Source organism: Ranitomeya imitator, chromosome 5 (genome assembly GCF_032444005.1).
Source record: "Ranitomeya imitator isolate aRanImi1 chromosome 5, aRanImi1.pri, whole genome shotgun sequence".
Classification (NCBI taxonomy): Eukaryota; Metazoa; Chordata; class Amphibia; order Anura; family Dendrobatidae; genus Ranitomeya; species Ranitomeya imitator.
The window spans coordinates 534,958,262-534,983,742 of NC_091286.1; the positions used below are offsets into that span (position 1 = coordinate 534,958,262).

Consider the following 25,481-nt stretch of genomic DNA (forward strand, 5'->3'; position numbering starts at 1 on the left):
CCTAATGCAGCGTAGTTTCCAACAACTACTAAACAAGAGCATTAAGATCGAAGCAATGGCGAGGAAACCTGGGGAACACCTTGGAGTGGAACACACCATCTCTCTACACTCCATACCCATTTTGTAGGCCTAATGCAGTGTAGTTTCCAACAACTACTAAACGAGAGCCTGAAGATAGAAGCTCAGGAAAGACAACCTGGAGAACACCTTGGAGTGGAACACACCATCACTCTACACCCCATACCCAATTTGTAGGCCTAATGCAGTGTAGTTTCCAACAACTACTAAACGAGAGCCAGAAGATCGAAGCAATGGCGAGGAAACCTGGGGAACACCTTGGAGTGGAACACACCATCTCTCTACACCCCATACCCATTTTGTAGGCCTAAGGCAGTGTAGTTTCCAACAACTACTAAACGAGAGCCAGAAGATCGAAGCAATGGCGAGGAAACCTGGGGAACACCTTGGAGTGGAACACACCATCTCTCTACACCCCATACCCATTTTGTAGGCCTACTGCAGTGTAGTTTCCAACAACTACTAAACGAGAGCCTGAAGATAGAAGCTCAGGAAAGGCAACCTGGAGAACACCTTGGAGTGGAACACACCATCTCTCTACACCCCATACCCAATTTGTAGGCCTAATGCAGCGTAGTTTCCAACAACTACTAAACGAGAGCATTAAGATGGAAGCAATGGCGAGGAAACCTGGGGAACACCTTGGAGTGGAACACACCATCTCTCTACACCCCATACCCATTTTATAGGCCTAATGCAGTGTAGTTTCCAACAACTACTAAACGAGAGCCTGAAGATAGAAGCTCAGGAAAGGCAACCTGGAGAACAACTTGGAGTGGAACACACCATCTCTCTACACCCCATTCCCAATTTGTAGGCCTAATGCAGCGTAGTTTCCAACAACTACTAAACGAGAGCATTAAGATGGAAGCAATGGCGAGGAAACCTGGGGAACACCTTGGAGTGGAACACACCATCTCTCTACACCCCATACCCATTTTGTAGGCCTAATGCAGTGTAGTTTCCAACAACTACTAAACGAGAGCCTGAAGATAGAAGCCCAGGAAAGGCAACCTGGAGAACACCTTGGAGTGGAACACACCATCTCTCTACACCCCATACCCAATTTGTAGGCCTAATGCAGCGTAGTTTCCAACAACTACTAAACGAGAGCATTAAGATGGAAGCAATGGCGAGGAAACCTGGGGAACACCTTGGAGTGGAACACACCATCTCTCTACAACCCATACCCATTTTGTAGGCCTAATGCAGTGTAGTTTCCAACAACTACTAAACGAGAGCCTGAAGATAGAAGCTCAGGAAAGGCAACCTGGAGAACACTTTGGAGTGGAACACACCATCTCTCTACACCCCATACCCAATTTGTAGGCCTAATGCAGTGTAGTTTTCTACAACTACTAAACGAGAGTCGGAAGACCGAAGCAATGTGGACGAAACCTGGGGAACACCTTGGAGTGGAACACACCATCTCTCTACACCCCATACCCAATTTGTAGGCCTAATGCAGTGTAGTTTCCAACAACTACTAAACGAGAGCATTAAAATTGAAGCAATGGAGAGGAAACCTGTTGAACACCTTGGAGTGGAACACACCGTCTCTCTACACCCCATACCCAATTTGTAGGCCTAATGCAGTGTAGTTTCCAACAACTACTAAACGAGAGCATTAAGATTGAAGCAATGGAGAGGAATCCTGGGGAACAGCTTGGAGTTGAACACACCGTCTCTACACCCCATACCCAATTTGTAGGCCTTATGCAGTGTAGTTTTCACCAACTACTAAACGAGAGTAGGAAGATCGAAGCAATGTGGACGAAACCTGGGGGACACCTTGGAGTGGAACACACCATCTCTCTACACCCGACACCCATTTTGTAGGCCTAATGCAGTGTAGTTTCCAACAACTACTAAACGAGAGCCTGAAGATAGAAGCTCAGGAAAGGCAACCTGGAGAACACCTTGGAGTGGAACACACCATCTCTCTACACCCCATACCCATTTTGAAGGTCTAATGCAGTGTAGTTTCCAACAACTACTAAACGAGAGCCTGAAGATAGAAGCTCAGGAAAGGCAACCTGGAGAACACCTTGGAGTGGAACACACCATCTCTCTACACCCCATACCCAATTTGTAGGCCTAATGCAGTGTAGTTTCCAACAACTACTAAACGAGAGCATTAAGATGGAAGCAATGGCGAGGAAACCTGGGGAACACCTTGGAGTGGAACACACCATCTCTCTACACCCCATACCCATTTTGTAGGCCTAATGCAGTGTAGTTTCCAACAACTACTAAACGAGAGCCTGAAGATAGAAGCTCAGGAAAGGCAACCTGGAGAACACCTTGGAGTGGGACACACCGTCTCTACACCCCATACCCAATTTGTAGGCCTAATGCAGTGTAGTTTTCTACAACTACTAAACGAGAGTCGGAAGACCGAAGCAATGTGGACGAAACCTGGGGCACACCTTGGAGCGGCAGACACCGTTAGTAGGCCCTACCAAAGTTGTACCCCCAGTGCAGTTTTAAAATTCCTAGAGGCTGAAAACAAGACTATTGACGCTCAGCTTTTTTCAAAGGAACACAGCTGAATTGAGTGGCACAGACAGACACAGGTAGTAGGCCTTAAACCAAAAATTGTGGCTCACTGCAGCTTAAAAAAGGTTACAGGGGTACACAGGCAGCATTGCTCTGGGCAGTGGAGGACAATTTCAATAGTGGACCGCAGACAGACTTTGTACGCCTACTATTAAAAAAAGGATGCTCTATGCAATAAAAAATAGGTTCCAGGGGTACATGGGCAGCAGTGGTGTGGTCAGTGTAGGAGTAGTAGAAAGAAGAGACCGCAGACAGGCTTCGAAGGCCTAACATAACAAAATAGGGCTGTTGGCAATTTAAAATTGGTTCCAGGGGTACACGGGCAGCAATGGTCTGGTCAGTGTAGTAGTAGTAGAAAGAAGGGACCGCAGAGAGGCTTCGAAGGCCTAACATAACAAAATAGGGCTGTTGGCAATTTAAAATTGGTTCCAGGGGTACACGGGCAGCAGTAGAATGGTCAGTGGAGGCCTTGTCGAAGGAGGGACCGCAGACAGGCTTCGAAGGCCTAACATAACAAAATAGGGCTGTTGGCAATTTAAAATTGGTTCCAGGGGTACACGGGCAGCAGTAGAACGGTCAGTGGAGGCCTAGTGGAAGGAGGGACTGCAGACAGGCTTCGAAGGCCTAACATAAAAAAAATTGGGCTGGCTGTAGACAATTTAAATTTGGTTACAGGGGTACACGGGCAGCAATGGTCTGGTCAGTGTAGTAGTAGTAGAAAGAAGGGACCGCAGACAGGCTTCGAAGGCCTAACATAACAAAATAGGGCTGTTGGCAATTTAAAATTGGTTCCAGGGGTACACGGGCAGCAATGGTCTGGTCAGTGTAGTAGTAGTAGAAAGAAGGGACCGCAGAGAGGCTTCGAAGGCCTAACATAACAAAATAGGGCTGTTGGCAATTTAAAATTGGTTCCAGGGGTACAAGGGCAGCAGTAGAATGGTCAGTGGAGGCCTTGTGGAAGGAGGGACCGCAGACAGGCTTCTAAGGCCTAACATAACAAAATAGGGCTGTTGGGAATTTAAAATTGGTTCCAGGGGTACACGGGCAGCAGTAGAATGGTCAGTGGAGGCCTAGTGGAAGGAGGGACCGTAGACAGGCTTCGAAGGCCTAACATAAAAAAAATTGGGCTGGCTGTAGGCAATTTAAATTTGGTTCCAGGGGTACACGGGCAGCAATGGTCTGGTCAGTGTAATAGTAGTAGAAAGAAGGGACCGCAGACAGGCTTCGAAGGCCTAACATAACAAAATAGGGCTGTTGGCAATTTAAAATTGGTTCCAGGGGTACACGGGCAGCAATGGTCTGGTCAGTGTAGTAGTAGTAGAAAGAAGGGACCGCAGAGAGGCTTCGAAGGCCTAACATAACAAAATAGGGCTGTTGGCAATTTAAAATTGGTTCCAGGGGTACACGGGCAGCAGTAGAATGGTCAGTGGAGGCCTAGTGGAAGGAGGGACCGCAGACAGGCTTCGAAGGCCTAACATAAAAAAAATTGGGCTGCCTGTAGGCAATTTAAAATTGGTTCCAGGGGTACACGGGCAGCAGTAGAATGGTCAGTGGAGGCCTAGTGGAAGGAGGGACCGCAGACAGGCTTCGAAGGCCTAACATAAAGAAAATTGGGCTGGCTGTAGGCAATTTAAAATTGGTTCCAGGGGTACACGGGCAGCAGTAGAATGGTCAGTGGAGGCCTAGTGGAAGGAGGGACCGCAGACAGGCTTCGAAGGCCTAACATAAAAAAAAATTGGGCTGGCTGTAGGCAATTTAAATTTGGTTCCAGGGGTACACGGGCAGCAATGGTCTGGTCAGTGTAATAGTAGTAGAAAGAAGGGACCACAGACAGGCTTCGAAGGCCTAACATAACAAAATAGGGCTGTTGGCAATTTAAAATTGGTTCCAGGGGTACACGGGCAGCAATGGTCTGGTCAGTGTAGTAGTAGTAGAAAGAAGGGACCGCAGAGAGGCTTTGAAGGCCTAACATAACAAAATAGGGCTGTTGGCAATTTAAAATTGGTTTCAGGGGTACACGGGCAGCAGTAGAATGGTCAGTGGAGGCCTTGTGGAAGGAGGGACCGCAGACAGGCTTCGAAGGCCTAACATAACAAAATAGGGCTGTTGGCAATTTAAAATTGGTTCCAGGGGTACACGGGCAGCAGTAGAATGGTCAGTGGAGGCCTAGTGGAAGGAGAGACCGCAGACAGGCTTCGAAGGCCTAACATAAAAATAATTGGGCTGGCTGTAGGCAATTTAAAATTGGTTCCAGGGGTACACGGGCAGCAGTAGAATGGTCAGTGGAGTCCTAGTGGAAGGAGGGACCGCAGACTGGCTTCGAAGGCCTAACATAAAAAAATTGGACAGGCTGTAGGCACTTTATAATTGGTTCCAGGAGTACATGGGCAGCAGTAGACAGGTCAATGTAGTAGTAGTTGAAAGAACGGGCCGCAGACAGGCTTCGAAGGCCTAACATAATGAAATGGGCTGGCTGTAGGCAATTTAAAATTGGTTCCAGGGGTAGACGGGCAGCAGTGGTCTGGTCAGCGGAGGCCGATTGTAATGAGTGTCTGCCAGTTAGTAGTCCAAAACAATAAATAAATGTGAATGTCTCGCATTAAAACAAAACGAAAACACTAAAGGGTGCAATCATTAGGTTCAGGGGTGGGATCCTCTGCGTAGTTTCAGACCTACTAATTTAGCGCAAAGTATTTACTGTGGTAAATAGAGGACACTGCCCCTGACTATGTTAAGTACCATCATACATGTCAACACAATGGTATTGTCAGTGGCAGGAATGGAAGGATGTCAGCGCATAGACTAAACATTGGTGGAAGTGTGAGAGATAACTGTGGAAGTGGTAGAGCAATGTTTGACCTGGGGTTGGGTGAACTCTCTTGTGGCCGGCGGTACAGGCCCAGGGCCCCTCATGTTACAACAGTGTGTCTGACGTTGGGTGCGCACCACCACCGCCAGAGACACTTTATTGTACTATGAGGGACCCAGTGGCAGTGCCGTCGACCAAAAGCGGGCACACCCACCTCTTCAGACAAACAGCACTCTCACGGGTGCTTGCGCCAAGTCGCGATACCACGGCCCCGTGTGGGGAGTTTGGCCATTTAGGGAGGTGTAAACATGTCGTATGCTGGACAATCAGCTGCAGCAAATTAGACATTCGAAAAGTAATTCACAGTAGTCCACAGGCAAGAGCTTTTCGTAGGAAAGCTAGGTGTCTGCCGGGTAAGGTGGGGCAAAAGAATTCGAAATTTAGTTGTGGTTCATTTTAATGAATGTTAGATCATCAACATTTTGGGTAGCCAGACGAGTCCTTTTTTCGGTTAATATTGAACCTGCAGCACTGAATACTCTTTCTGATAGGACACTAGCTGCCGGGCAAGCAAGCTCCTGCAATGCATATTCTGCCAATTCTGGCCAGGTGTCTAATTTTGATGCCCAGTAATCAAATGGGAATGACGGTTGAGGGAGAACATCGATAAGGGATGAAAAATAGTTAGTAACCATACTGGACAAATGTTGTCTCCTGTCACTTTCAATTGATGCAGCAGTACCTGTCCTGTCTGCGGTCATAGAAAAATCACTCCACAACCTGGTCAGAAAACCCCTCTGTCCAACGTCACTTCTGATGTGTGCACCCCTAACACTCCTGGTCTGCTGCCCCCTGGAGCTCGTGTGAGAACGATCACGGGCGCTGTGTGCTGGGAATGCCTGAAGCAAACGGTCAACAAGAGTTGATTGTTTGGTTGCTAATATTAGTTCCAAGTTCTCATGTGGCATAATATTTTGCAATTTGCCTTTATAGCGAGGATCAAGGAGGCAGGCCAACCAGTAATCATCATCGTTCATCATTTTAGTAATGCGTGTGTCCCTTTTGAGGATACGTAAGGCATAATCTGCCATGTGGGCCAAAGTTCCAGTTGTCAAATCTGCGGTTGTGATTGGTTGAGGGGCAGTTTCAGGCAAATCTACGTCACTTGTGTCCCTCAAAAAACCAGAACCCGGCCTTGCCACGCAACCAATTTCCAGTGCCCCCGGGAAAGCTTCCTCATTAAAAATATACTCATCCCCATCATCCTCCTCGTCCTCCACCTCCTCTTCACCTGCTACCTCGTCCTGTACACTGCCCTGACCAGACAATGGCTGACTGTCATCAAGGCTTTCCTCTTCCTCTGGTGCAGACGCCTGATCCTTTATGTGCGTCAAACTTTGCATCAGCAGACACATTAGGGGGATGCTCATGCTTATTATGGCGTTGTCTGCACTAACCAGCCGTGTGCATTCCTCAAAACACTGAAGGACTTGACACATGTCTTGTATCTTCGACCACTGCACACCTGACAACTCCATGTCTGCCATCCTACTGCCTGCCCGTGTATGTGTATCCTCCCACAAAAACATAACAGCCCGCCTCTGTTGGCACAGTCTCTGAAGCATGTGCAGTGTTGAGTTCCACCTTGTTGCAACGTCTATGATTAGGCGATGCTGGGGAAGGTTCAAAGACCGCTGATAGGTCTGCATACGGCTGGAGTGTACAGGCGAACGTCGGATATGTGAGCAAAGTCCACGCACTTTGAGGAGCAGGTTGGAGAACCCAGGATAAGTTTTCAATAAGCACTGGACCACCAGGTTTAAGGTGTGAGCCAGGCAAGGAATGTGTTTCAGTTGGGAAAGGGAGATGGCAGCCATGAAATTCCTTCCGTTTTCACTCACTACCTTGCCTGCCTCAAGATCTACTGTGCCCAGCCACGACTGCGTTTCTTGTTGCAAGAACTCGGACAGAACTTCCGCGGTGTGTCTGTTGTCGCCCAAACACATCATAGCCAATACAGCCTGCTGACGCTTGCCAGTAGCTGGCCCATAATGGGACAACTGGTCTGCAACAGTGTCAGCTGCCGATGGAATGGTTAGCCGACTGCGGTCTGTGGAAGAGCTGTCGCTTCTGCAGGAGGACGAGGAGGAGGAGGGGGTGCGAACGCCTACAGCCAACTGTTTCCTAGACCGTGGGCTAGGCACAACTGTCCCGAAATTGATGTCCCCTGTGGACCCTGCATCCACCACATTCACCCAGTGTGCCGTGATGGACACGTAACTTCCCTGGCCATGCCTACTGGTCCATGCATCTGTAGTCAGGTGCACCTTTGTACTCACAGATTGCCTGAGTGCATGGACGATGCGCTGTTTAACATGCTGGTGCAGGGCTGGGATGGCTTTTCTGGAAAAAAAGTGTCGACTGGGTAGCTCGTAGCGTTGTTCAGCGTACTCCATCATGGCTTTGAAAGCTTCACTTTCAACTAACCGGTAGGGCATCATCTCTAACGAGATTAGTCTAGCTATGTGGGCATTAAAACCCTGTATACGCGGATGCGAGGATAAGTACTTCCTTTTTCTAACCAGAGTCTCATGTAGGGTGAGCTGGACTGGAGAGCTGGAGATCGTGGAACTTGCGGGTGTGCCGGTGGACATGGCAGACTGAGAGACGGTTGGAGACGGTATTGTTTCCGCCGGTGCCCTAGATGCAATATTTCCTCCTACAAAACTGGTGATTCCCTGACCCTGACTGCTATTGGCTGGCAAAGAAACCTGCACAGATACTGCCGGTGGTGCGGAAAATGGTGGCCTTACAGTGACGGAAGGGATGTTGCGTTGCTGACTAGCTTCATTGGCCGAGGGTGCTACAACCTTAAGGGATGTTTGGTAGTTAGTCCAGGCTTGAAAATGCATGGTGGTTAAATGTCTATGCATGCAACTTGTATTGAGACTTTTCAGATTCTGCCCTCTGCTTAAGCTAGTTGAACATTTTTGACAGATGACTTTGCGCTGATCAATTGGATGTTGTTTAAAAAAATGCCAGACTGCAGTCTTCCTAGCATCGGATCCCTTTTCAGGGATTGCAGACTGAGCTTTAACCGGATGGCCACGCTGTCCTCCAACAGGTTTTGGCTTTGACACGCGTTTTGGGCCAGATACGGGCCCGGCAGATGGAACCTGTTGCGATGTTGATGCCTGCTGCGGCCCCTCCTCCACCTCCGCTTCTGAACTACTGCCGCCTGCACCCTGTTCCCCCAATGGCTGCCAATCGGGGTCAACAACTGGGTCATCTATTACCTCCTCTTCTAGCTCGTGTGCAACTTCGTCTGTGTCACCGTGTCGGTCGGTGGTATAGCGTTCGTGACGGGGCAACATAGTCTCATCAGGGTCTGATTGTGGATCAGTACCCTGAGAGGGCAATGTTGTGGTCTTAGTCAAAGGACCAGCATAGTAGTCTGGCTGTGGCTGTGCATCAGTGCACTCCATGTCAGAATCTACTTGTAATGGGCATGGCCTGTTAAGTGTTTCACTTTCTAAGCCAGGGACGGTATGTGTAAAGAGCTCCATGGAGTAACCCGTTGTGTCGCCTGCTGCATCCTTCTCTCTTCTTGTTGTTTTTGCTGAAAAGGACAAGGAAGCGACTTGTCCCTGACCGTGAACATCCACAAGCGACGCGCTGCTTTTACATTTACCAGTTTCAGAAGAGGAGGCAAAAGAGCTAGAGGCTGAGTCTGCAAGGTAAGCCAAAACTTGCTGTTGCTTCTCCGGCTTTAAAAGCGGTTTTCCTACTCCCAGAAAAGAGAGCGTTCGAGGCCTTGTGTAGCCAGACGACGAACCTGGCTCCACAGCTCCAGACTTAGGTGGAATATTTTTTTTCCCACGACCACCTGATGCTCCACTACCACTACCATCATTACCAGCTGACAATGAACGCCCACGGCCACGACCTCTTGCACCAGACTTCCTCATTGTTTTAAAAACTTAACCAAAGAAACTTTATTTTTTACTGTTAAACAACTTACACAGTGACCTATAACTTCAGTATGATTTCAATATCCCTTTACAGGTTGGTGAGACCACAAGGAAAATCAGGCACAATGTTACACACTCTGTTTTCTGTGGCACCAAATCACAGAGATGCCACACACGCAGGACTGTCACTCAAGCACAAATGTCAAAATTAATCTCCCACTGTTTTATTTATTTTATTTTTTTCAGGGAGACTTTAGAAACAAAATAAAAAAAATGATTTTTTCAGGAAGAATTTAGAAACCAAATAAAAAAACAAAAAAAGGCTTTCTATGGCCCACTGAGTGAGAGATGGCACACACAGGAGTCAGGAGTGGCACACAAGCCCAGAGGCCAATATTTATCTCCCACTGATTGATGTAGTGATTTTTTCAGGTAGATTTTAGAACCCAAATCAAGCAAAAAAATAAATAGGCTTTCTATGGCCCACTGAGTGAGAGATGGCACACACAGGAGTCAGGAGTGGCACACAAGCCCAGAGGCCAATATTTTTCTCCCACTGATTGATGTAGTGATTTTTTCAGGTAGATTTTGGAACCCAAATCAAGCAAAAAAAAGAAATAGGCTTTCTATGGCCCACAATTTGAGAGAGAGAGAGAGAGAGAGAGATGCCACACCCAGGAGTCAAGACTGGCACACAAGCAGAAAGGGCAATATTAATCTCCCACTGTTTTATTTTATTTTTTTATTTTTTTCAGGGAGACTTTAGAAACAAAATAAAATAAAATGATTTTTTCAGGAAGAATTTAGAAACCAAATAAAATAAAATTATTTTTCCAAGGACAATTTAGAAACCAAATAAAAAAAAAAAAAAAAGGCTTTCTATTGCCCACTGAGTGAGAGATGGCACACACAGGAGTCAGGAGTGGCACACAAGCCCTGAGGCCAATATTTTTCTTCCACTGATTGATGTAGTGATTTTTTCAGGTAGATTTTAGAACCCAAATCAAGCAAAAAAATAAATAGGCTTTCTATGGCCCACTGAGTGAGAGATGGCACACACAGGAGTCAGGAGTGGCACACAAGCCCTGAGGCCAATATTTTTCTCCCACTGATTGATGTAGTGCTTTTTTCAGGTAGATTTTAGAACCCAAATCAAGCAAAAAAATAAATAGGCTTTCTATGGCCCACTGAGTGAGAGATGGCACACACAGGAGTCAGGAGTGGCACACAAGCCCAGAGGCCAATATTTATCTCCCACTGATTGATGTAGTGATTTTTTCAGGTAGATTTTAGAACCCAAATCAAGCAAAAAAATAAATAGGCTTTCTATGGCCCACTGAGTGAGAGATGGCACACAGGAGTCAGGAGTGGCACACAAGCCCTGAGGCCAATATTTTTCTCCCACTGATTGATGTAGTGATTTTTTCAGGTAGATTTTAGAACCCAAATCAAGCAAAAAAATAAATAGGCTTTCTATGGCCCACTGAGTGAGAGATGGCACACACAGGAGTCAGGAGTGGCACACAAGCCCTGAGGCCAATATTTTTCTCCCACTGATTGATGTAGTGATTTTTTCAGGTAGATTTTAGAACCCAAATCAAGCAAAAAAATAAATATGCTTTCTATGGCCCACTGAGTGAGAGATGGCACACACAGGAGTCAGGAGTGGCACACAAGCCCTGAGGCCAATATTTTTCTCCCACTGATTGATGTAGTGATTTTTTCAGGTAGATTTTAGAACCCAAATCAAGCAAAAAAATAAATAGGCTTTCTATGGCCCACTGAGTGAGAGATGGCACACACAGGAGTCAGGAGTGGCACACAAGCCCTGAGGCCGATATTTTTCTCCCACTGATTGATGTAGTGATTTTTTCAGGTAGATTTTAGAACCCAAATCAAGCAAAAAAATAAATAGGCTTTCTATGGCCCACTGAGTGAGAGATGGCACACACAGGAGTCAGGAGTGGAACACAAGCCCTGAGGCCAATATTTTTCTCCCACTGATTGATGTAGTGATTTTTTCAGGTAGATTTTAGAACCCAAATCAAGCAAAAAAATAAATAGGCTTTCTATGGCCCACTGAGTGAGAGATGGCACACACAGGAGTCAGGAGTGGCACACAAGCCCAGAGGCCAATATTTATCTCCCATTGATTGATGTAGTGATTTTTTCAGGTAGATTTTAGAACCCAAATCAAGCAAAAAAATAAATAGGCTTTCTATGGCCCACTGAGTGAGAGATGGCACACACAGGGAAGGCACTCTAGCAGAAATGCCAATCTTAATCTCCCACAAAAAAAAAAAAAAACAGGGACTGTCCTACAATTACTATCTCCCTGCAGTAATCTCAGCCAGGTATGGCAGGCAGCAATAAGGAGTGGACTGATGCACAAATTAAATTAAAAGTGTGGACAAACAAACAAGATAGCTGTGCAAAACAACAGGATTTGTGCTTTGAAAAAAGCAGTTGGTTTGCACAGCGGCGTACACACAGCAATGCAGCTATCAGGGAGCCTTCTAGGGCAGCCCAATGAGCTACAGCGCTGAGAAAAAAAAAAAATGTAGCTTCCACTGTCCCTGCACACCGAAGGTGGTGTTGGACAGTGGAAATCGCTACAGCACAAGCGGTTTGGTGGTTAATGGACCCTGCCTAACACTATCCCTGCTTCTGACGAAGCGGCAGCAACCTCTCCCTAAGCTCAGATCAGCAGCAGTAAGATGGCGGTCGGCGGGAACGCCCCTTTATAGCCCTTGTGACGCCGCAGACAGCAAGCCAATCACTGCAATGCCCTTCTCTAAGATGGTGGGGACCAGGACCTATGTCATCACGCTGCCCACACTCTGCGTTCACCTTCATTGGCTGAGAAATGGCGCTTTTCGCGTCATTGAAACGCGACTTTGGCGCGAAAGTCGCGTACCGCATGGCCGACCACGCACAGGGGTTGGATCGGGTTTCATGAAACCCGACTTTGCCAAAAGTCGGCGACTTTTGAAAATGAACAACCCGTTTCGCTCAACCCTACCTCTGACCGATTTGACCAAGAAAGGCGCTGATGTGACGAATTGGTCCTCCGCGGCTGTTTCTGCCTTTCAGGAACTTAAACGCCGATTTACTACTGCCCCTGTGTTGCGTCAGCCAGATGTTTCTCTTCCATTTCAGGTTGAGGTTGACGCGTCTGAGATTGGGGCAGGGGCCGTTTTGTCTCAGAGGAATTCTGATGGTTCCTTGATGAAACCGTGTGCCTTCTTTTCTCGGAAGTTTTCGCCTGCGGAACGCAATTATGATGTCGGCAATCGGGAGATGTTGGCTATGAAGTGGGCATTTGAGGAGTGGCGACATTGGCTTGAGGGGGCCAAGCACCGTATTGTGGTCCTGACCGATCATAAGAATCTGATTTACCTCGAGTCTGCCAAACGGCTGAATCTGAGACAGGCTCGATGGTCCCTGTTTTTCTCCCGTTTTGATTTTGTGGTCTTGTACATTCCTGGTACTAAGAATGTTAAGGTGGATGCCCTCTCTAGGAGTTTTTTTCCTGATTTCCCTGGGGTTCTTGAGCCGGTCGGTATTTTGAAGGAAGGGGTGATTCTTTCTGCCATCTCCCCTGATTTGCGACGGGTTCTTCAGGAATTTCAGGCTGATAAGCCTGACCACTGTCCTGTGGGGAAACTGTTTGTTCCTGATAGATGGACTACTAAAGTGATTTCTGAGGTTCATTGTTCTGTGTTGGCTGGCCATCCTGGGATTTTTGGTACCAGAGATTAGGTTAGTAGGTCCTTTTGGTGGCCTTCTTTATCGCGGGATGTGCGTTCTTTTGTGCAGTCCTGTGGGATTTGTGCACGGGCTAAGCCTTGCTGTTTCCGCGCAATTGTGTTGCTTTTGCCATTACCGGTCCCCGAGCGGCCCTGGACACATATTTCTATGGATTTTATTTCCGATCTTCCTGTTTCCCAAAGAATGTCGGTTATCTGGGTTGTTCTGTGACCGATTTTCTAAGATGGTTCATTTGGTGCCTTTGCCTAAATTGCCTTCTTCTTCTGATTTGGTTCCGTTGTTTTTTCAGCATGTGGTGCGTTTGCATGGTATTCCGGAGAATATTGTGTCCGACAGAGGTTCTCAATTTGTTTCTAGGTTTTAGCGGGCCTTTTTTTTTGCCAAGCTGGGCATTGATTTGTCTTTTTCTTCTGCATTTCATCCTCAGACAAATGGCCAGACTGAGCGAACTAATCAGACCTTGGAGACCTATTTGAGATGCTTTGTGCCTGCTGATCAGGATGATTGGGTGGCTTTTTTGCCATTGGCCGAGTTTGCCCTTAATAATCGGGCTAGTTCGGCTACTTTGGTTTCGCCTTTTTTTTGTAATTTTGGTTTTCATCCTCGTTTTTCTTCTGGGCAGGTTGAGCCTTCTGACCTTCCTGGTGTGGATTCTGTGGTCGACAGACTGCAGCAGATTTGGGCTTATGTGGTGGACAATTAGGTGCTGTCTCAGGAGGAGGCTCAACGTTTTGCTAATCGTCGTCGGTGTGTTGGTTCCCGGCTTCGGATTGGGGATCTGGTTTGGTTATCTTCCCGTCATTTTCCTATGAAGGTTTCTTCCCCTAAGTTTAAGCCTCGATTTATTGGTCCTTATAGGATTTGTGAGATTATTAATCCGGTGTCCTTTCGCCTGGCGCTTCCGGCCTCGTTTGCTATTCATAATGTCTTCCATAAATCTTTGTTGTGGAAATATGTGGAGCCCGTTGTTCCCTCTGTTGATCCTCCGGCCCCTGTATTGGTCGATGGGGAGTTGGAATATGTTGTTGAGAAGATTTCGGATTCTCGTTTTTCGAGGCGGAAGCTCCAGTACCTTGTCAAGTGGAAGGGTTATGGCCAGGAGGATAATTCTTGGGTTTCTGCCTCTGATGTCCATGCCGTTGATTTGGTTCGTGCCCTTCATCGGGCTCATCCTGATCGGCCTGGGGGCTCTGGTGAGGGTTCGGTGACCCCTCCTGAAGGGGGGGGGTACTGTTGTGAATTCAGCTTTTGGGCTCCCTCCGGTCGTTGTAGAGGGTAATGCAGTTGTGCCTGGATTGCAGGAGTGGACATGTGTATCTACTAATTGCAGGACTGTTATGATCTGGTGGCCTTGGAGCAGCATGAGACATACTCTGGAGAAGGTGGTCCCTGTACTGACCGCAAACCCTGAACCTAGCAGCGCAACTGAAAGCAGCCGTGGGGGGTACCTAACTCTCCCTAGACCCCTCGGCACAGCCTAAGATCTAACTACCCTCTTGCCTCAGAGAAAATCCCCAAAGGATAGATAGCCCCCCACAAATATTGACTGTGAGAGGAGAGGGAAATAACATACGCAGATATGAAATCAGATTTTAGCATAGGAGGCCATACTAGCTAAAAAGAAAGAATAGAACAGAGTACTATGCGGTCAGTATTAAAACACTAGAAAATATCCACCACAGAAAATACAAATCACCACATCTGACTAAAGACATGGAGGGTGTTATGACCTGGTGGTTAGGAGCACCCAGAATGACCTGATAATTAAACCTCATACAGGACGAGCTCTGGGATGTGGGAGCTCTGCTGACCGCAAGCCCTAATCCTATCACACACACTAAAAATAGCCGTGGAGCGCTCCTGACCAAACCTAGGCGCCTCGTCACAGCCTAAGAACTATCTAGACCTAGAGATAGAAAATAAAGCCTACCTTGCCTCAGAGAAATTCCCCAAAGGTAAAGGAAGCCCCCCACATATATTGACTGTGAGTAAAGAAGAAAGTCACAAACGCAGAAATGAAACAGGTTCAGCAAAGGGAGGCCAGACTTACTAAATAGACAGAGGATAGGAAAGGTAACTTTGCGATCAGCACAAAAACCTACAAAAGACCACGCAGAGTGTGCAAAAAAGACCTCCGCACCGACTCACGGTGCGGAGGGACCACTCTGCATTCCAGAGCTTCCAGCTAGCAAGACAAAATCATGAAAACCAGCTGGACAAGAAAACAGAGAACAAAATAAAACTATAAGGAACTTAGCTTCTGCAGGAGAAGGCAGGTCACCAGAGAGATCCAGGAGCGAACTGAACGAATGCAAAAACATTGACAGCTGGCATGGAGTAACGATCTGAGAGGAGTTAAATAGAGAATCCAACCAAAGGATAAACCACGTCACCTGTGTAAGGAACCTCAGAAGCAGCAGCTTCACTCATAGCCACCAGAGGGAGCCCATAGACAGAACTCGCCGAAGTACCATTCACGACCACAGGAGGGAGTTCGACAACAGAATTCACAACAGTACCCCCCCTTGAGGAGGGGTCACCGAACCCTCACCAGAGCCCCCAGGCCGATCAGGATGAGCCAAATGAAAGGCACGAACCAGATGGGCAGCATGAACATCAGAGGCAAAAACCCAGGAATTATCTTCCTGACCATAACCCTTCCACTTGACCAGGTACTGGAGTTTCCGTCTCGAAACACGAGAATCCAAAATCTTCTCCACCACATACTCCAACTCCCCCTCGACCAACACCGGGGCAGGAGGATCAACGGAGGGAACCATAGGCGCCACGTATCTCCGCAACAGCGACCTATGGAACACATTATGGATGGCAAAAGAAGCTGGAAGGTCCAAACGAAATGACACAGGATTAAGAACTTCAGAAATCTTGTATGGCCCAATGAAACGAGGCTTAAACTTAGGAGAGGAAACCTTCATAGGAACGTGACGAGATGACAACCAAACCAAATCCCCAACACGAAGTCGGGGACCAACACAATGCCGGCAGTTAGCGAAGCGTTGAGCCTTCTCCTGGGACAATGTCAAATTGTCCACCACATGAGTCCAAATCTGCTGCAACCTGTCCACCACCGCATCCACACCAGGACAGTCCGAAGGTTCAACCTGCCCTGAAGAGAAACGAGGATGGAAACCAGAATTACAGAAAAAAGGAGAAACTAAAGTAGCCGAGCTGACCCGATTATTAAGGGCGAACTCAGCCAAAGGCAAGAAGGACACCCAATCATCCTGATCAGCAGAAACAAAGCATCTCAGATATGTCTCCAAAGTCTGATTAGTTCGTTCGGTTTGGCCATTAGTCTGAGGATGGAAAGCCGAAGAAAAAGACAAATCAATGCCCATCTTAGCGCAAAAGGACCGCCAAAACCTCGAAACAAGTTCAGAAAGGATCACTGCACACGTATAATATAACTTTGCGTTTCTCAAAAGTTTATTAGATTTTCATCAATATCAAAAAGGTATCAGGCGAAAATTGACGTTTCGGCCAGCTTCGTGGCCTTGATCACAATATCGCTGTAACAAGCAAAGGACAAAACACTATTAATAACAGATAGACGTATATACATATTTACATATTTACATAGAGGAACCCATGTCATAAGGTTACGGTAGTCATGGTGAGACATACACCAACAAGATAAAGATTATATACTGAGATCTAAAAAACTAAAACATAGTCACATAGTGGAGAAAGGTACAAAGGAGACTGTTATATACGTATCAGCGGTACAATTGGAAAGAAGACATACCCTATTGAGATCTGTTGCTTATAAAGGAACGACACAGAATAACTGATGAGTCGGGTACATAGGTGCTGTGGTAACCTGGAAGGAGTAATCCAGAATAAGCTAGTGATATTACGTTCATGTGTACACAATAAGAGAGAACTAAATCATCCCTGTATAACTAAAGGCTGGAAGGCTACCACCTCAGTTGTGAAGATACTACAGCCAAAGCGCTAGAGAGTATTTTGAACGTACATGTGCCATATTGTCTCTATGTGCATGGCTCTAACCACAAGGATGGATTACATGTCAAAAACAGTACTAACCAGACTAATAAAATAGCGAATGCTTGCCACCATACAGCAAGGCCTTTAAGTCCGGCTTGAAGGAAACCTGTGACTGTGATAGATATACATACGAATCAGAGGAAGGATCAGAGTGCTGAATTTAATTTATGGTACACAATGGGTAAAAGGGGGAGGTACCTGTCCTGTATGTATAATCGGGGCCAAGGGTAAGGTAGTAACCTTCTAGGATTTTCTTGAAATGACCCGGAGGAAACAAGAAAAACAATTGCGCTGTGGGCAAAACAAAGACGGCTCAGGTGTCAAGAGAATAGTTAATGCTTAGCAAGAGCACTGAATATAGTACTGGGTATACCTGTGTCATATATATGGTCGCAGGCACAGACGAATGCAGGTTCACAATTGTAGTACTGAACTCCCCATTTACTGCGGTATATGGAAGGTCAAGTAAGGTATAGCGTCCCTATTGAGTAAGGGGAAATAGCCAGCTTATATGTATATTTAAAGTAAAGGTACACTTATCTGAGTGATGTACTGGACTTACTCGTCCAGGTCTCCTTGTCCAGATACGGGGGGCAAGCGTTGGTGGTGAAGTGGAGGCCGACACAAACCTGTGTCACGGCGGTGAAGAGGCTTGGAGTGAAATGCCAAAGTTCGGCGTTAATAAAGCTCCCAGGCCGGTCATGTGACCTAGATATGTGCAGAGACGCTAGCGCATGCTCAGTAGCGCTAACGTGTAGTGGATGACCGCGTTCAGGACGGTCATGTGACCGGAAATGCGCAGTGCCGCCGGCGCATGCGCTATAGCGCCGATCCTTAGAGTCAAAGTACCATCACGGCGGTATCTGTGTACTGAGCGCTGGATGTGCGTCCGTGTAGCAGCCCCAGAGATCGGCGCTTGCGCAATGACACTAGTACTCAGCGCCTGCGTCCCAGACATAAGTGTGTCCCTGTTAGGATAGCGTAGTGTACCTGACCTAGACTTGTCTAGAGCTGTGTGATAGAGAGGCTTGGCTGTATTTATGTAAACTAGGCAGGTCCTCTGTCCGGAGAAGGAATAGAGTAGGGGACAAGGTATCCGCTGCTAAGGTCTATGGGTATAATAATGTGTGGGCCAGCCATAAGTATGATTAGCATAAAGATATGGATAAAACATACAATACACAACAGCAATAACAATAAACGGTAGGAGTCCAAACCAAACAAAAGAAAAGTAAAGAAAAGAATCAGGGGGGGAGGGGGAAACCGAATTAAATAATAAAAAATTGGAAAAATAAAAAAATAAAAACCATAAAAATAAGAAAAATGAGGTGAAAAAAATTGGAAAATACCCAAATAAAATTGGGATAAAATGAAAGAAAATGCGGCAAAAGGGGAACTAAAAAAATGAAACTTATGTAAAAACTAGAGGGGTATGCATCTTACCAAATTGACCACGTGTGAAAAAGAGGTTGTCTGTGCAAGAAGTCAATCGATCTACATGGGAGATAAAATCAGGTTAGCCAGTCTATTTCTCGGTTGAGGCCACGTGGGTGTAGGGTGTCAAGCGTGTAAATCCAAAAAGTCTCACGCTGTTTCAATAATTTCACGTGGTTACCACCTCTCCTAGGACGGGGGACCCTTTCTATGACCTGGAACCTAAGTTGTGCTACATTGTGATTGGCTTCTTTAAAATGAAGGGGGAGCGGGAGCCACAGTTTCCCACATCTAATCGTGGATTTATGGTTAGATATTCGGTCCCTTATTGCCTGAGTGGTCTCCCCTACATATAGTAGCCCACAAGGGCATTTTATAATGTAGACTACAAAATTCGTCTCACAGGTGTAGTAATCCTTAATCTTGTACGACTTCCCCGTCCGTGGGTGTATCACTTCACTGCCCTTGATAACGTTAGAACAGCTCATGCAACCCAAACATGGAAAAGTCCCTGTACGCTTTTGACCTGACAATGTTCTGTTCGTTAGTATTTTTTGTGTACCTAGGTCAGCTCTTACGACCCTGTCTTTTATGTTCCTGGGCCTTCTAGTGCACATCAGTGGGGGTTCTTTAAATACGGGAATAGTGGGATATGCTCTATTTAATAGTGGCCAATGTGCCCGAATTAGGTTGTGTACTCTCCGCATTGTAGGATGATGATTATGTACAAATGGAAGTCTAGGGTTCTTTTGGGATGTAAACAATCCATCTCCGGTCTCGTTCAGAACCCTGGAGGATTCACTGCTGAGAAGGTCTGCTGGATAATTGCGGGCCCTAAACTTATCAGACATTTCCTGTAGCCTAGTGACTTTGATGTCAGGATTGGACACAATTCTAGATACCCTTTTGAATTGGGACCTTGGGAGACTGTCCTTAGTGGACTTGGGGTGACAACTGTTATATAACAGCAAGCTGTTACAATCGGTCGGTTTGGAGTATAGGTCCGTGTTAAGGTTCCCCAGGGCGTCTTTGAGGACTTTAGTGTCCAGGAAGGTGACTTCGTTGTCATGGAATGCTAATGTGAAAGAAAGTTCAGGTCTGGCGGTATTGATGTTATTATGGAATTCTTGAAGGCTGGTGTGATTCCCCTGCCATATGCAAAATATATCATCGATATATCTATACCAAATTAGGGCGTGCCGTTGAAACCCGGGATTGGAATATACTTGCTCCCTCTCGAAGTGGTCCATGTATAAGTTAGCATACGCCGGGGAGAGTACACAACCTAATTCGGGCACATTGGCCACAATTAAATAGAGCATATCCCACTATTCCCGTATTTAAAGAACCCCCACTGATGTGCACTAGAAGGCCCAGGAACATAAAAGACAGGGTCGTAAGAGCTGACCTAGGTACACAAAAAATACTAACGAACAGAACATTGTCAGGTCAAAAGCGTACAGGGACTTTTCCATGTTTGGGTTGCATGAGCTGTTCTAACGTTATCAAGGGCAGTGAAGTGATACACCCACGGACGGGGAAGTCGTACAAGATTAAGGATTACTACACCTGTGAGACGAATTTTGTAGTCTACATTATAAAATGCCCTTGTGGGCTACTATATGTAGGGGAGACCACTCAGGCAATAAGGGACCGAATATCTAACCATAAATCCACGATTAGATGTGGGAAACTGTGGCTCCCGCTCCCCCTTCATTTTAAAGAAGCCAATCACAATGTAGCACAACTTAGGTTCCAGGTCATAGAAAGGGTCCCCCGTCCTAGGAGAGGTGGTAACCACGTGAAATTATTGAAACAGCGTGAGACTTTTTGGATTTACACGCTTGACACCCTACACCCACGTGGCCTCAACCGAGAAATAGACTGGCTAACCTGATTTTATCTCCCATGTAGATCGATTGAATTCTTGCACAGACAACCTCTTTTTCACACGTGGTCAATTTGGTAAGATGCATACCCCTCTAGTTTTTACATAAGTTTCATTTTTTTAGTTCCCCTTTTGCCGCATTTTCTTTCATTTTATCCCAATTTTATTTGGGTATTTTCCAATTTTTTTCACCTCATTTTTCTTATTTTTATGGTTTTTATTTTTTTATTTTTCCAATTTTTTATTATTTAATTCGGTTTCCCCCTCCCCCCCTGATTCTTTTCTTTACTTTTCTTTTGTTTGGTTTGGACTCCTACCGTTTATTGTTATTGCTGTTGTGTATTGTATGTTTTATCCATATCTTTATGCTAATCATACTTATGGCTGGCCCACACATTATTATACCCATAGACCTTAGCAGCGGATACCTTGTCCCCTACTCTATTCCTTCTCCGGACAGAGGACCTGCCTAGTTTACATAAATACAGCCAAGCCTCTCTATCACACAGCTCTAGACAAGTCTAGGTCAGGTACACTACGCTATCCTAACAGGGACACACTTATGTCTGGGACGCAGGCGCTGAGTACTAGTGTCATTGCGCAAGCGCCGATCTCTGGGGCTGCTACACGGACGCACATCCAGCGCTCAGTACACAGATACCGCCGTGACGGTACTTTGACTCTAAGGATCGGCGCTATAGCGCATGCGCCGGCGGCACCGCGCATTTCCGGTCACATGACCGTCCTGAACGCGGTCATCCACTACACGTTAGCGCTACTGAGCATGCGCTAGCGTCTCTGCACATAGCTAGGTCACATGACCGGCCTGGGAGCTTTATTAACGCCGAACTTTGGCATTTCACTCCAAGCCTCTTCACCGCCGTGACACAGGTTTGTGTCGGCCTCCACTTCACCACCAACGCTTGCCCCCCGTATCTGGACAAGGAGACCTGGACGAGTAAGTCCAGTACATCACTCAGATAAGTGTACCTTTACTTTAAATATACATATAAGCTGGCTATTTCCCCTTACTCAATAGGGACGCTATACCTTACTCGACCTTCCATATACCGCAGTAAATGGGGAGTTCAGTACTACAATTGTGAACCTGCATTCGTCTGTGCCTGCGACCATATATATGACACAGGTATACCCAGTACTATATTCAGTGCTCTTGCTAAGCATTAACTATTCTCTTGACACCTGAGCCGTCTTTGTTTTGCCCACAGCGCAATTGTTTTTCTTGTTTCCTCCGGGTCATTTCAAGAAAATCCTAGAAGGTTACTACCTTACCCTTGGCCCCGATTATACATACAGGACAGGTACCTCCCCCTTTTACCCATTGTGTACCATAAATTAAATTCAGCACTCTGATCCTTCCTCTGATTCGTATGTATATCTATCACAGTCACAGGTTTCCTTCAAGCCGGACTTAAAGGCCTTGCTGTATGGTGGCAAGCATTCGCTATTTTATTAGTCTGGTTAGTACTGTTTTTGACATGTAATCCATCCTTGTGGTTAGAGCCATGCACATAGAGACAATATGGCACATGTACGTTCAAAATACTCTCTAGCGCTTTGGCTGTAGTATCTTCACAACTGAGGTGGTAGCCTTCCAGCCTTTAGTTATACAGGGATGATTTAGTTCTCTCTTATTGTGTACACATGAACGTAATATCACTAGCTTATTCTGGATTACTCCTTCCAGGTTACCACAGCACCTATGTACCCGACTCATCAGTTATTCTGTGTCGTTCCTTTATAAGCAACAGATCTCAATAGGGTATGTCTTCTTTCCAATTGTACCGCTGATACGTATATAACAGTCTCCTTTGTACCTTTCTCCACTATGTGACTATGTTTTAGTTTTTTAGATCTCAGTATATAATCTTTATCTTGTTGGTGTATGTCTCACCATGACTACCGTAACCTTATGACATGGGTTCCTCTATGTAAATATGTAAATATGTATATACGTCTATCTGTTATTAATAGTGTTTTGTCCTTTGCTTGTTACAGCGATATTGTGATCAAGGCCACGAAGCTGGCCGAAACGTCAATTTTCGCCTGATACCTTTTTGATATTGATGAAAATCTAATAAACTTTTGAGAAACGCAAAGTTATATTATACGTGTGCAGTGATCCTTTCTGAACTTGATGACTTGTGGGATCTAGTACCCCGTTCACTTGCACCGTGGACCCTACAGATTGAGTGCTAGCTTTCTACGTCCCAAAACCTCGAAACAAACTGCGAACCTCTGTCCGAGACGATGTTCTCTGGAATGCCATGCAAACGAACCACATGCTGGAAAAACAATGGCACCAAATCAGAGGAGGAAGGCAACTTAGACAAGGGTACCAAATGGACCATCTTAGAGAAGCGATCACAAACCACCCAAATGACCGACATCTTTTGAGAAACAGGGAGATCAGAAATAAAATCCATGGAAATATGCGTCCAGGGCCTCTTCGGGATCGGTAAGGGCAAAAGCAACCCACTGGCACGAGAACAGCAGGGCTTAGCCCGAGCACAAGTCCCACAGGACTGCACAAAAGAACGCACATCCCGTGACAAAGAAGGCCACCAAAAGGATCTAGCCACCAAATCTCTGGTACCAAAGATTCCAGGATGACCAGCCAACACTGAACAATGAATCTCAGAGATAACTCTACTAGTCCATCTTTCAGGGACAAACAGTTTCTCCGTAGGACAACGGTCAGGTCTATCAGCCTGAAACTTTTGCAGCACACGCCGCAAATCAGGGGAAATGGCAGACAAAATTACCCCTTCTTTAAGAATACCCGCCGGCTCCGGAACACCCGGAGAGTCAGGCACAAAACTCATTGACAGGGCGTCAGCCTTCACATTCTTAGATCCTGGAAGGTATGAAACCACAAAATCAAAATGGGAGAAAAAGAGCGACCATCGAGCCTGTCTAGGATTCAACCGTTTGGCACACTCGAGATAAGTCAAATTCTTGTGATCCGTCAAGACCACCACACGATGTTTAGCTCCTTCAAGCCAACGTCTCCAATCCTCGAATGCCCACTTCATGGCCAACAACTCCCGATTGCCCACATCATAATTGCGCTCAGCAGGCGAGAATTTTCTAGAAAAGAAGGCACAGGGTTTCATCACCGAGCCATCAGAACTTCTTTGCGACAAAACCGCCCCTGCTCCAATTTCAGAAGCATCAACCTCAACCTGAAAAGGGAGCGAAACATCTGGCTGGCAAAACACAGGGGCAGAAGCAAAACGACGCTTCAACTCCTGAAAAGCCTCTACAGCCGCAGAGGACCAATTGACCACATCAGCACCTTTCTTGGTCAAATCAGTCAACGGTTTAGCAATACTGGAAAAATTAGGGATGAAGCGACGATAAAAATTAGCAAAGCCCAGGAACTTCTGTAAGCTCTTCACAGATGTCGGCTGAGTCCAATCGTAAATGGCCTGAACTTTAACAGGGTCCATCTCGATAGTAGAAGGGAAAAAAATGAAACCCAAAAATGAAACCTTCTGAACTCCAAAGAGACACGTTGACCCCTTCACAAACAAGGAATTCGCACGAAGGACCTGGAACACCATTCTGACCTGCTTCACATGAGACTCCCAATCATCCGAAAAGACCAAAATGTCATCCAAATATACAATCAATTTATTCAGGTACTCCCGGAAGATGTCATGCATAAAGGACTGAAACACAGATGGAGCATTAGAAAGCCCGAATGGCATAACCAGGTACTCAAAATGGCCCTTGGGCGTAATAAATGCCGTTTTCCATTCATCACCCTGTTTAATTCGCATAAGATTATACGCACCACGAAGATCTATCTTGGTGAACCAACTAGCCCACTTAATCCGAGCAAATAAATCAGACAGTAGCGGTAAAGGATACTGAAATTTGACTGTGATCTTATTAAGAAGGCGGTAATCAATACAAGGTCTCAAAGAACCATCCTTCTTGGCCACAAAAAAGAACCCTGCTCCCAATGGTGACGACGACGGACGAATATGACCCTTCTCCAAGGATTCCTTTATATAACTCTGCATAGCGGCGTGCTCTGGCACAGATAAATTAAACAGACGGCCTTTAGGAAACTTACTACCAGGAATCAAATTAATAGCACAGTCGCAATCCCTATGAGGAGGTAGGGCACCAGATTTGGGCTCTTCAAATACATCCCGGTAATCTGATAAAAACTCAGGGAATTCAGAAGGAGTGGATGGCGAAATTGACAGCAATGGAACATCACCATGTACCCCTTGACAACCCCAGCTGGACACAGACATAGATTTCCAATCCAACACTGGATTATGGACCTGTAGCCATGGCAACCCCAAAACGACCACATCATGCAGATTATGCAACACCAAAAAGTGAATATCCTCCTGATGTGCAGGAGCCATGCACATGGTCAATTGAGTCCAGTACTGAGGCTTATTCTTGGCCAAAGGCGTAGCATCAATTCCTCTCAATGGAATAGGATACTGCAAGGGCTCTAAGAAAAAACCACAGCGCCTGGCAAACTCCAAGTCCATCAAATTCAGGGCAGCGCCTGAATCCACAAATGCCATTACAGAATAGGACGACAGAGAGCAAATCAGAGTAACGGACAAAAGAAATTTAGACTGTACCATACCAATGGTGGCAGACCTAGCAAACCGCTTAGTGCGCTTAGGACAATCGGAGATAGCATGAGTGGATTCACCACAGTAAAAACACAGCCAATTCCGACGTCTGTGTTCTTGCCGTTCAGCTCTGGTCAAAGTCCTATCACACTGCATAGGCTCAGGCCTATGCTCAGAGAATACCGCCATATGGTGCACAGCTTTGCGCTCACTCATGCGCCGATCGATCTGAATGGCCAAAGACATAGACTCATTCAGACCAGTAGGCATGGGAAATCCCACCATGACATCCTTAAGGGCTTCAGAAAGAC

The 25,481-nt window shown here is 46.2% G+C and overlaps 1 long non-coding RNA gene across 1 annotated transcript; it reads left to right on the top strand.

The window, feature by feature from the left end:
• Positions 1–21,453: 21,453 nt before the first annotated feature.
• LOC138680861 (uncharacterized) lies at positions 21,454–22,716 on the top strand. Its single transcript, XR_011321815.1, has 3 exons — positions 21,454–21,861; positions 21,948–22,020; positions 22,248–22,716. It is a non-coding gene; the product is annotated as an uncharacterized lncRNA (long non-coding RNA).
• The last annotated feature ends 2,765 nt before the right edge of the window (positions 22,717–25,481 follow it).